The following is a 12,980-nucleotide window of genomic DNA, read 5'->3' on the forward strand; positions in this document are numbered from 1 at the left end:
GTGAACTGTCATGAATGAATCCAACACTCTGAAACTGAATGGGCTTGGCATAGTCTGGAATATGAAACGACAATTCCTTGTCATATCCAAGACCAGTTCTGTGCTTGTTGTGGACAAGCTGTTCCCAAGGTCTGATGATGGGCTTGGGAAGTGCAAACTGAGTTTCTGCATCTGCATGTACAATTGCTGCTTTATTGGGTACTGGATCTGAATGAACTTGAACAATATTGACTTGTTGTTTATGGGAGTCTGCTTCATTGTTCTGAACAGAAACAGGTTCAGAATGACTCCTTCGTTTTAATTCTTCTTGCTGTAGCTGTGTTTCAAGCTGCAAAAAATCAATTTTCTCTTGTGCATATTGTAGACATGTCTGAATTTCTGAGAGAGAGCCTTTGCTGACTTGGAATGTTTCATGATTAGAGGAATATATCAGAGTTTTTAAGAACTCTAATATTTCAGTAATTCGAGGCATATTGTCAAAATTACACCCCTTTAAAAGACTGATTACAACTATGACCCAATGAGTAAAAGTAACACCCACTCACAGTACAAAGACACAGAAAAATCCTTTGTAAATGTGCAGCAAATGAATCAAGGAACAAAAACTATAATGAGTTTTAAATACAGTTCCACAACTGGGGCAGCAGCAACTGCAACATTGGCAACTGAGAAGAGAAGCCAGCTTCCTCAAGTTGGATCTTCAGAGAGTCTTCTTGCCCAATTAAGAGATATACAAAAGAGGCTCCTTGAGTTTATTAGAAAAGAGGGTATCACTTCTAGAGAAAGCACTGAATGCTGAATACCATAAGGAGTCAATAATTGCAGAGCAGAAGGAATTTGAGTCTATCAATGATCCTGAGCAAGAGGCTAGAGATGTACATCAACCACTGGCAGAAATTGGTAGCACTGCTTTTTCTGCTCTATCAACTCTAGGTTGATATTTATGCGTTTCTACTGAAAGTTGACCCAAAGTTTTCATTCCAGATCCAGAAGAGGTGTCAACACATGCTTTTGATAATGATTCAAATCACCTAGAATTAGCTGGAGAGAGTCTGGATCACAGCTTTTCGAGCTATGGATGACAAAAAGGAAAATGTTCGGAATGCTGGTGACAGTCTCTGCCGTGCAGTGACTTCACTTAGTTTAAGGTGTTGACAGAGGATTCTGAAGCGTTTGAAGAGGGAAGCATTGGAGGAAGACCTTCTGGCATGTCATTTCTGGATTATCAAAACACTGTTTGCTCTCCAGCAGAACTCTGATGATCGATTGCAAATGAACCGATACATTCTTCAACATCCAGAAAAACCGTTACATTGCTTCTCCACTGCGCTTTTGACCAATGCATATGAGGGTCATTCGGTCCATTCAACACTAGTATTAAGGTTGTCTTCAATTCAAAACAACTCGCAACATAATGAAATAGTGCCAGTGCACCATTCAAGGCTTCCAAAATTGATGTGGGTCTCTACAACTTCAACGGCTTCAAGCTTTAAACCGCTACGCTTTGATGTGATTCAGGCCAAGTTTCGATGCATAAACAATTGTTGATTACCTCAATGACTATTTGCAGGTCCGCTACACAAGTTCTTGTTCGAGAAGCTACAAACTGCACATGCTTGCCGCCTCCTTTATGTAATAATCTAGTGTGATTGTAGACCCATTGTTGTCAGTGCAAATTCTTCTTAGAGTGAGGGGTTTTCTATTGTCCCTTCAAATTGCAGGTTTTCTTTCACAGCATTTTGACTTCCAACAATTCCACACTGCCTTCAAAAATTTTAAACATACCTCAAAACTAGTCGGTCCCTCCATATACAGCGTATGCAATAATGCAGAGCGGCATGTGAACTATGGTGCCTCTCTCACCCCATCAATCTCAGGTATGCAAACGCAGATATTTCAAAAATGGTAACAAGCACCGAATCAGGCGCTCTCATGCAACTCTTGATAGGGTGATTAAAGGAAGACTCTGCCCACCATTTCTTGCCTAACTTGCTGGGTGTGCCGTTGTCGTGTACAAAGTCGATGCAAACCACTAAGTCCGATTCCTTGTGGCCTCTAGAATCCCAAACGCATTGACTTGCCTGGCATATTCACACAATGAGGGCAAGTTTATTGCAGCTGGAGAAATAATGCGAATCTTTACACACCAGAAAGTGTAGAGGAGAAGATATCCACGGCACCGTTGTTTATGGCTCAAGGACTTGGCCTCGATGTCATAGATCCTCAAACCGATATGGGAGACAACATTTATTAAATGAACTGAATATACAGTGAGCAGATTTGAGATATAGAACCTGGAAGTGGATACAATCCTTAACAATGTGTACATACATAAATAACGTCCCAACACTTGTTAAAGAGTAACGTTACCCAAGGAAACATGCACAAGCTTCATTCAGGCAACAACCTATGTAATATCAGCCATCCCTCATCATTATTATCATTGAGATAATGCGTTGCTCCTGAAATAAACCTCCAGCAAGGAATGTATTCAGTTATGACAAGAATGTGCCCAGAAATCTATACGCTCAGTTACCCAGGTCACGATTTTACTGAAGGCAGCTTTTTATGGGAGAAAAACGTGTCCAACATTCAAATATAATTCACAGCCTGATGGAAACATGTTCCCTTCTTTCCCAAAACTTGTCCTCTGGTGACTGTGATATTCCAGCAAGTGATGAACCCTCTAGTTATCAACAAAGAGGTGACTCAACTCCCTTCTCTTCTCAAATTTAACTCAACTCAACTGCTAAACCTATCCAGCAAGAAAATTTGGAGCTCGAACTATTCAACACACTCGCTGCTCAAACACATTCACGGCTTCAACTATTCAACGTATTCACTTCTGATGCGGAGTCCAGCGTTCAATGGTATTTCAAGCAGCGGCAGTGAACGGTTTTATATAAATACAGAACAACTGAATGTTGTGAAACGAAAGAACCAGAAATTGAAAATCAAAGTTAAGAAATGGGTGAGAGCGAAATGAGGCACCAACCGATACCAGCGTTCATACGAGCACATTCAACGCGAAATGGCTCCTTCCACCATTCACGCAGCCTCGGTTTGAAGAATCTCAAACGTTCACCATGTCAGGCATTAACCATGTCAGGCGTTATGGCAGAGTATGGCACGGTAAACGAATAGGGGCAGCGTACCAAAACAACGTTCAATGCATGGCACAGCGCTTCCAGAATCTTACTACAGTCCAGATGGTCAAATTGCAGGTTGTCCAGCTGATCTCAAGGGCATTCTACTCAGCGATTCAGAGGATTCTCCAGGCCAGCGCTAAAAATACCATGGACAGCGTTTCTTTTATGAAACGTTTATGAACAGTCAGGATAGCCAGAGAGCGCAGGTAATGCAAGGGTCAGGACTGTAAAAGACAGAGGGCGCAGGTAATGCAGAAGAGAGTCTTAAAAATAGCCAGAGTCAGGTTCAGCGTATACAGTGCCAGAGGTCAGGTAATGGGCAGAACTGACATATATATAGAGACCACAAAACAAGTGGCTCAAATTGGAGCAGGACCAGCAATCGCCCGCTCTGATACCATGTTAAACACACATGGACAGCAAAGACAATGTGAAAGATAAATCATGCAATACAATTTTTTATTAACATGAGATATACATTTATAGTACAATACGTGACTCTTGGGTTTCAGATCCCAAGGTCTCTTGGAATGCTTTGGTCTATTCGGCTTCCACACTAACCCATTTAGGATTAGGTGTCCAACACAAAACTATCTAACTATGCAAGTGCATCCAAGGATAGAGGGCCCTTCCTAGCTAGGATCACATGAATATAGAATTAAATCACAATAAGATTAGAAACATGAAATTTTCATTAATTAGATAGAAATTAGAGGGTATAGGTTTAGACAACCTTTTAGAATGTTGGTACTACATCCAAAGCAATGTGATCCTTTCCTCCCACACCCTATTGAGTGTCTCTCCCTCTAAATTATATATCAATACTTATTGGACATAGTTGGGATCATTTATGCTAAAATCATGGATCTTGCTTCCAAACACTATGATCATAATAGATTTCAACATTACAATAGCATTATCCTATGCAAAAACTAAAACATTTAAATCATTGCTTTAGAATTATGCTAAAGAATCATGAAATCATGACTAACGACTTCATACTATGAAAAGGTAAATTATAGGTTCTAGTTGGGCCCAACATCCATGTGGATATGAGAGGATCTACATATGGTGAATACATAGAAAACTTGTGTCTTCATTTGTGTTGACTTGGCACGAAAATATCTCAAACGATAGTTGCATGTTTGACAGACACCTACAAGTGTGCAACTACTAGAATTATTAACACCGGAAAAGCGTACACACATTTGTACAATCCAAAATATGCCCAAAATTGTCTAATATAACATACATGTGAATATTTTCTAGCTAACGACATCACGAAATTCAAAAATTTAAATTCTCCAAAGGTTTGAAGTATAAAATTGAATCACGGGGCTATCTAAAGGCCTAAATTGATGACCGCGTGACTTTTCCTTTTATAGCCACGTAGTCAAAGAAATGTTTGACTCAGCAATTCAAAACCACTTCACACACACAGAAGATGAGATTACCTAACATGTTCCAATCAAGGAAAGCTGAATTTGAGTCACCCTTAAGATATGTAGCTCCCAAGGGATCCTCTTGTCCTACTCATGAGTCATTTCCATTCAAAGATTCAAGAGAGGGAAGATAGATTAAAAATTCTATATAAACAAGCCATTGGAGATCATGTCACTTTGTGCCACTCCATACTTCTTGATATGCATTACCTTTCACATTATTTGTTTGATATTTGTTCAATATTCATATTGAACAAAAAACAACCTCAACTCGAAAATCATTCGAAACACGTATAGCTTTGAGTATACTCTTTTCCATGTTCATAATGGTCTAGCTCTTCCATTCGACCACTCCATTTTGTCATGTAGTATAACTAGTGGTGAATATCCTTTTAATTCCCCATTGTCTACCAAAATTTGTGAACTAATTTGAGTCATACTCTCCTTCATCTGATGTATGCACATTGACATATTCACTCTTCTCTTCTTCTATAACCTTAAATTATTTAAACTTTGTGAACGTATTTGATTTTTTTGTTTAGGAAATACATAAAGGCATTCCTTATAAAACCATCAATAAATGTCACAAAATGAAAAATTCACCAATGGAATGAGTGTGCATGTGTACATATAGATCTATATGGAAAAGTTCTATATGCTCCTTGGCTTTCTAAGAGGATTTTGGAAATATGTCTCTCTAATTCTTTCTAAGAATGAAACTTTCACGAGTTCTAAGTTTTCTCATTCAATATGGGTAGTTCCTTAACTATTGATTGTTTCTACAAGAGACTAAGACTCCTAAAAATTAGGTGACCATACCTATGACGTCACAACCGATTCTCATCTATGTTTGATACATTTTGTGCATTGACTATGATAGGTGGGCACAACTTAGATTCAATCAGAGCATTATATTCTTAGTCATCTGGACCTTTGCAACAAGTCTTATACTAGGTGGCTTATCTAAGATTGTGTATGTGAAGTCCTTGAATATGACATCATAACCATGGTCATTCATGTATACAATACTTAAGAGATTATGTTTAAGATTTGTTAAATAAAAGGCATCAAGAATATATTTCTCCATTGTCTAAGGCCTTAACATGATAATCATCTCCTAAAATAATTTTTGATTGAATACAGTTATTAATACTAGAAAAAACTTCTTGTTCCATGTCATTTTATTGTTGTAGCCATTATCCAGCAACTAAAGAACCTTGTTGTGATCTTCTTCAATGATTTGACATGAGATGAAAATTCATTTAGACATCCCTTATTCAATGTTGGAGACATTAGCTATACACTTGTTTAGATATTAGTGTTTCTTTCTACACTCACTTTCATAGCATCCATACATTTTGTTGTTAATTTGTGTAGCTTGGGAGGTACTCCCACAACCCTAGGATACTAGGTTTTGGAGAAGTTGGCCCACAAAAGTGAATTATGGGCAGTGTACCCAAGAAGTGTGTTTTGTACCCAAAGTTGTGGGCATGAAACCAAGTGTATATATTAATTGTTTATTCATTGATTGCATGAGGGCACCCTTAATGGAGAAAGGGGGACCTAAGGAAACCATGGAGTGTCATGATCAAATGAAAGAATTAATTTCCTTATGTTAGTTGGGGTTATTATCAAACATACACAAGTCATCTTGGAGATATGGCATGACCCTTGAGGGCTAGTCATTTTTCTCATGAAGACTATAAGAAGGGAAGAGATGAGACCTCATTTGATTATCCACATGCGCATTTTATTCTCAAGAAAAGACAAAGCTAAAGGAAGCCACATACCTTAGGAGTTGAGCTGGATAAGGAGAAAGAATACGTATATTTTTTTTTGTCTTTTGTCCAATATACTGGTACAAGTTAAAGGAGGAAGGTTGGTTATGATTTGGCGAAGGTTTTGTGGTAAATTTCTATAAATATGACCCATGGAGTATCTTTGGAATATGGTCGGAATTTATCTGTGTTCAGATTTGTGCTAGTGTTGAGTTTCCCTACCTTTGTTCATGAAGGCTGAAACTCTATATGCATAAGGCCAAGAGGATATTCTGCTTGTTGATTAAAGGTTGAGTTGAATTAGATGAGAGTGAAGAAGATAAGGGTCATGTCAGTTGAATTTTAGACTTTGGTGGTGAAGGAATGGGTGTCGAGTTTCAAAATTAATGCAGAGAATAAGGGATAGTATGAACTATGTTAAGGACTTAAGTGTATCTCCATAGAACCGACTTATTAGGAGGCTGAGTAGTAGTGTCTTCAAGGAGAAGAAGTGATAGAATGGAGTGTGTGGTGAAGTATGTCCTAAAGGGTTTAGGAAAACAATTTTGTGATGCCCTAGTTTTGTCTTCCTTAAGTGGTGTTAAGGAGCTATGAGTGGGTTGTTTGGTAAGCCCTAAGAGGTGACAAAGTAGCACACTTGTGACTGTGTAAAGGAAGCTTAAAAAATCCCTAAGTCCGGGCATATTTGGAGTAGCACAGAGACAAGAATTGGGTAGCGTTGAAGACCCCATGAGTTGACTATATTGGTGGAGTAGAAGAGAAACTAGAGGGAATTTTATGTGAGCCTATGATTAGTCACTCTTGGACCAGTAGGAGAGTTTAAAAAGGCAGCATTAGCAGTTGAATATGAAATAATTCTGAAGTTGCAGAAGTCTTGTGAGCAACATAAGAGGAGGCAAAGGACCTACCAAATGTGTTCAAGCTATGTGGACTGAAAGGGACATGGAACCACTGCATCAACAAGTAAGTCAAGTGTACTTTCTTCAGGGACAGATTGATAGTCATAGGTTTTTTACTCCAAGCCCTAGTTTTCCTTGTATCAGGGTTGTATTTAAGGGGCATGATCCCTCGTACAAGAGCCCTACGGTTTTTGTATTAAATATTGTAATATAACAAGTTTTGGGTTAAAATTGTCTTGTGCATTGAGTTGATTCACTACTACATGTTTTATGTTGTGCAAAGTGCTTGTGTTGTAGAATTTGACTATGTTTGTAATTTTAATCTTAGACATAAACTTGATTCATAAGTCTGATGGAAAAATCAACATGGAATCAGAGCTACATTGTGGGGACAGTGAATCAGAGTGTGCACAACGTACAACTTAAGATGGAATTGGTTCCATTATTATTGAAGCACTAATAAAAATGGTGAAGTTGTTGGTTGGTGTGTGATATGAGGATAGGTCTGATGGCTTGTCCAAGTATATTCCTTGGAATAAAAGGATCAAATTGGTCTTGATGGTGAACAAAAACTAGGAATTTTCTGACAAGGAGATCAAGAAACCAACTGACCCTAAGGAGTTGGAAGCGTATTACGAGTTCGATACAAAAGAAAAGTTGATAATCCTAGATGGTGTCAAAGATCACTTGATACCTCATTTTTCTTGTAGGAACACTTCCCATGAGATGTGGAAATATATTCAGGATCTATTCTAGAGTAAGAACAAGAACTGACTTTTTGTATTGAGAGATAAGTTGAAGAGCACCAAGATGTCATATGGTGAAGGTGTGGCCTTGTATCTAATGATACTTTCTCAGGTTCGAGATGATATTGTTGCCATCAATGGAACATTTTATAGATTATGAGCTAGTGAGGACAACTTTAAAAGTGTTTACTGAGGAATGTAAGTTGTTCACCAAAGGGACCATCACTTGAGAGAAGCCTCCATATTGGAACAGGTTATGGGATGACTTCATTCGTGAAGAGCTACAGGATGAGGACCTTCATAAGAAGAAGAAGTCTTCTGATGATAATGTGGCTCTTGCATGGAGGATTAAGGGAAAGGAAAAATGGACTTGAGCAAGCTCAAGTTTTATGATTGTGGCAAATATGGTCATTATTCAAGCAAGTGTCCATGGAAGAAGAAGGGAGAAAATGAGAAGAAGAAGGGGAAGGATATAGCTGGTGTTGCTACATCCTTTAAGCTGGATGACCTCTCGAGAAGGTTTTAGGAAGAATTTTTTTCTCTAGTTTCTCATTTATCTTATGGTACCATTGACGATACTGCATGGTACATGGATAGTGGTCTGTGGAAGCATATGACATGTTTGCATGATGTTTTTGAGACTCTAATTGAATGGGACTTGATGTTGCACATGGTGGTTGGAAACAAAAGTAAGAAAGTGATCATAGGTTCAGGTGTTGTGCCATTAAGTTTGGATTTAGGTTATTTGTTGAGACTTCAAGATGTACAGTGGGGGCTTAGATATAACATGTTTTCACTCTCAGCAATCAAGATTAAGGGGTTTGAGGTGATTTTCTAGAATGGGAAAGCAAGGCTCAAGCTCATAGGTACTAACTCGGCTAGAGTTGTCATTGGTGTTAGGGAGGATGGTCTATATCAGCTGATAGGAAAGCCTATAGATCATGAGAATAAGTAGGTTCTTGAGACTAAAAGGGAGTCCATTTTTAGCAGGAGTATTGAGGTTCAGAGGGAGAATTCACAACCCAAGAAGAATGCATGGTCAGTGGGAATTAAGGGCACTTCTGATGGCAAGAAGGAAATGTAGGATGGCATGAGGCCTATCAGTAGAGGAAGAAGCGGGAAGCTTCTGGTGGCAGAGACACTACCGATGAGAGTGTGTTTCATTCTACAGGGTATGATATAGTGTTCAATGTCAAAGATTTCGCTAGACTGAAAATGATGATGAGATAATTCCAAGTGTTGGAAGTAAGTCCCTTACTAAGAGGGAATGTTGATTTGTGTAGCATGAGAGGTACTCCCACAACCCTAAGGTGTTTAGTTTGGGAGAAGTTGAAACAAAAAAGTGACTTGTGAGCAATGTACCCAAGCAATGGGTTTTCTACCCAAATTTGTGGGCATGAAACCAAGTGGAGAAATTAATTGTTTATTCACTGATTGCATGAGGTCACCCTTAATGGAGCAAGGGGGGTCTAAGGCAACCATAGAGTGTCTTTATCAAAAGAAAGAAATCAATTTCATTATGTTAGTTGGTGTTATTGTCAAAGATACACAAGTCAACTTGGAGATATGGCATCACCCTTGAGGGCTAGCTATTACTCTCATGAAGACTATAAGAAGGGAAGAGATGAGACCTCATTTGATTATCCACAAGTGCATTTTATTCTCAATAAAAGACAGAGCTAAAGGAAGTCGCATACCTCAAGATCCCACATAGATAAGGAGCAAAAAGATATGTCTTATTTTGTTTTTTCTTTCATCTCATGTTTTGGTGCAACTTGAAGGAGGAAGGGTCGTTGTGATTTTGTGAAGGTTCTATGGTAAATTTTTGTTCATAATATTTGTGGAGTATCTCTAGAATAAGATCCGAATTTTTTTGTGTTCAAATCTGTGTTAGGGCCGAGTATCCCTACCTAAGTTCATGAAGGCCAATACTCTTTGTGCATGATGCCAAGAGGATATTCTTCTTGTTGAATAAGGATTGAGCTGAAGTAGAGGAGAGAAAAGAAAATAAGGGTCCTATAAGTTAAATTATGGGTTGTGGTAATGGAGGAATGAGGGCCGTGTTTTAGAAGTAATGCATAGAATAAGGGATAGTTCAAACTGTGTTGAGGAATGAAGTGTTTATCCACAAAACTGAGTTGTTAGGAGCTCAAGTAGTAGTGTCTACAAGGAGAATAAGTTTTGGGTTGGACTATGTGGAGAATTTAGTCCTAAATGGGTTAGGACCAGAATTCTTTGATTCCCTAGTTCAGTCTTCCTTAAGTGGTGTTAAGGAGTTGTGAGTGGGCTATTTGGTAAGCCCTAAGAGGTGATAAAGAAGCACACTTGTATCTATATGAGGGAAGCTTGATCAAGCCCTATGTCTGATAATATTTGGAGCATCAAAAAGACAAGAAGTGGGCAAAATTGAAGACCATATGAGTTGACTATCTTGGTGGAGTAGGAGAGTAGATAGAGTGCAACTTGTGTAATCCTATGATCAGTCACTCATGAAGCAGCAGGAGGTTTGATAGAGGTAGTATTGATGGCTAAAGATGCAAGCATTTTGAAGTTGCAGAAGTCTTGTGAGAAACAAAAGAGGAGGCAAAGGACTTGCAAGATGTTTTCAAGGCATGTGGATTGAAATGGTCGTGGAAATGCTACATCAGCAAGTAAGTCAAGTGTACTTTATTTAGGGATAGATTAGTAGTCATAGGATGTTGACTACAAGCCCTAGTTTTCCTTGTATCAGGGATGTATATAAGGGCCATGATCCCTGGTATGGAAGCCCTATATTTTTTGTATTAAATATTGTAATATATCAAGTTTTGTGTTAAAATTGTATTGTGTTTTGAGTTGATTCACTACCATATGTTTTCCACTGCGTAAAGTGCTTGGGTTGTGGCATTTAAGTGTATTTTTGATCATTATCTTAGACACAAACTTGATTCTTCAGTGTCGTGGAAAAATCAACATTTGTAGTAATAACATTGTACATGGGACTTGTCTGTCCATCTTTTTCCTCTCCCCCTTTGATTCTAGAAGTGACTAGGCTAATTTGAATGTCTTAACTTTTTTGGTGTAGTTATTCATTTTGCTTGATTATTAGTAATTACCTCTACTTATTTAACCTCTTCTTCTACTTCCTCTACCTTTGCCTCTAACAATGGATGCTTGAGTCTTGAAGGAATGTTCTAAGGGATTTTATTTCATGATCATTCTTGATTCATGGGAAAAAAAAGACCCTATAAGTTCTTCTATCGTGAGTTTGGATAAATATTTGGACTCCTTTGGAAATGACTACCACCTGAAAATTCTTAGGTAGGCTTCTGAGAACCTTTTCCACAACCTTTTGATCTTCAATCATCTCTCCATGAGTCCTAAGCTAATTCACAACTCTCATCACTCTGGTAATGAATTGGTTAATATTGTCTACCTTCTTTATCTTCAATGTTTCAAAATCTCTCTTGAAGATTTGAAGCTTCAATGTTTTCACTTTTTCATTACCCTGATCTGCTAAATTCAGCATATTCTAGGCTTGATTTGCACTAGATGATCCCATTATCTTGGGAAAAATTGAGTCATCTACTAAACTCTATATTCAAAACTTGGCCTTGTTTTCCATTTTCCTTATTTTTGCAAGTTAATTTTCTAGACATTAAACATGTCCTATAGAGTTACTTGATCTAGCTCTACAAATCCATTCTCCATTGGTTCACAACATTCTTGTACTCGCAAGAGGTCTTCATTCTCACATATCATAACTTATATTTCTTGAAAACAATAATTGATATTTGGATTTTCCCTATATTACTTGAAGAAGCCATTTAATTTTTTTTACATAATGCCAAAATTTATTTTTAAAAATAAGGAAAATTCACACAAAATACATACTTATGAAACTTGTGCAATGTTGCTACTTAAAACCAGAAATGAATAACCAATAATAACCTTTAATATGAATTTAATAACTTAAATGATTTATAAAAACCCTTCAAACCTGGAACCTTTTAATAATTACCAATATTTATAGTGGTATTTGTGCAAGTCAAAGTTACATGGATGGACAAAGTGTGGATAAACTTGACCCTCTAATGGAGAAGAAATTCTATAATCGATTTGTTAGGCCCCTATACTACTAGTGTAACCCCTTATTGTTATTAGTATAACCCACTTATTATATTGATGTACCCATGTAGTGCCCATATTGTTACTATTGTGCCCCATAGAAGCCCACTATTGTTATTATTGTGCCCTTACATTATTATTGTTATGTCAGCTCTGATTATTTTATGACCCCTTAGACTCCTATATAAAGAAAGGAGGTCTTTTCATTTATATCATCGATGAATTGTTCATTTATGTAATGTAAAGGAGGTTTCCCCCTCGAAGAGGCTGAATTCTAAGGCGTTGATCTATCTTTTCTTGAGCTGGTTTCATAACATTTGGTATCAGAGCTTTGGATTCTAGGGTTTCGCTGCTCCAAACAGGTCATCGTGTCATTTTCGCTATAATTTTTTTTTTCTGCGACGTTTCAGAAGTTGAAAAAAAAACCCATTTGAGAAGAAATCGCGCTAAACCTCAGGTCCAAATTTCAGAGCCATTCGCACTATATTTGCGGAGATATGATCTGAGGAAGTTGGTCTTTTTGTAGACTCCTGAATTACATTCCAAACAGGTGACCTGGGGAAAAGAATCATAACTTTCTCTTTGGGGATCGGATTGAAATTTCGTAAGAAGGTATAGAAAGAAGACGGACTGTAGTTTCTTGTATGCATTTTTCAGATCCAAAGGTTGAAACAATGACACATGGCACTTCATACAAGTTCACTCTTCTAGAAAGGTCTATAATCAGGTCATCTTGGGAGATTGTGCATAACTCTTCCTTAGAGAATCCAATTTGGATCAAACTGGTGGCATTGGAAAGAGGACACAGAGGGCTACTATAGGTCGCAATTTCAGAACTTAAAGATCCGAAAGTACAGAG

This window comes from Pinus tabuliformis, chromosome 3_1 (genome assembly GCF_031772625.1).
Source record: "Pinus tabuliformis cultivar Carrire ecotype Pingquan chromosome 3_1, CPIR1, whole genome shotgun sequence".
In the NCBI taxonomy this organism is placed as follows: Eukaryota; Viridiplantae; Streptophyta; class Pinopsida; order Pinales; family Pinaceae; genus Pinus; species Pinus tabuliformis.